Genomic DNA, 1,137 nt, shown 5'->3' on the forward strand with positions numbered 1-1,137 from the left:
GGATGGATTCAAATTGAAAGACCTAAGTTTCCTCAGAAAGTACAGCCTCTGATTTACCTTTTTAACGATATTGTTTACGTGATTTTGCCATGTAAATTTGTTGTCAATGGTAAGACCAAGATAGTTGTATGAATCCGTGTTTCAAATGTTTCTTGTCCAATTACGGGTGCAAGGATTGTTGGTTTCTCTCTTCTAAAATAAAAAATCATTTCCTTTCATTTAGAGAGGTTCACTTTTAGAAAATTTGAATTGCACCATGCTTGGGCATCTCATTAAAAATACACGACAGATTTTAGGTTCTTTTCAGCATTCCAAATAGAAACCTCTCACTGACTACCAAAAAAGACATTCTGAAATGCTAAGTGTAGTTAACACTTCTATACGGTTGTGAATGCTGGTCAGTCCCTTACCACAATGCAAATAAAATAGGTTACAGAATTAATGTGGTTTCATAGGAGACTCTTGAGAATGTCTTGGAATGAAAGTAAATCAATAATGTGGTACTCTAAGAAGCCTATGTTGGCTGGTCGCTGATTAAGAACTACTAGGAAGAGACTAAATTAATGTAGTTTCTGGGTCACTTGAATAGACACAGGGTATTGACCACTTAGCTGTCAATTGTAACTTTGAAGACAAATGAGGCACGCGTAAACTCAGAGCAACTTACTTAGGAAGTCTAAACAGTGGTTTACGGTGAATGATCATGATAATGTCGCTTTAAAAAAAAAGAAGCAAACCGGTACGAGTAAAGGAATGAGTGGAGTACCATGATCGCGATGTTTGTTGCAGATGTGGCACTTGATGATGACCGCATGCTTGGTCCTAAAAGTAAGACCTGTGAAATAATGCACGCTTGCCGAGCACCCCTGTCCAAAGAAACTTCCATTACCTTTACCTCTAGTTACTATTAAAAGTCTTCTCCACAATTTCTAACCGTGCGTCGATCAGATGGATGGGTGGACAGACGGGTGGGTGGATGGATGGATGGATGGATGGATGGATGGATGGATGGATGAGTGGATATATAGACAAACAGACAGACAGACAAACTGATAGGTAGATGGACAGATAGACAGACAGGTATAGATAGATAGATAGATAGATAGATAGATAGATAGATAGATAGATAGATAGATA

Source organism: Aplysia californica, unplaced genomic scaffold, assembly GCF_000002075.1.
Source record: "Aplysia californica isolate F4 #8 unplaced genomic scaffold, AplCal3.0 scaffold00827, whole genome shotgun sequence".
In the NCBI taxonomy this organism is placed as follows: Eukaryota; Metazoa; Mollusca; class Gastropoda; order Aplysiida; family Aplysiidae; genus Aplysia; species Aplysia californica.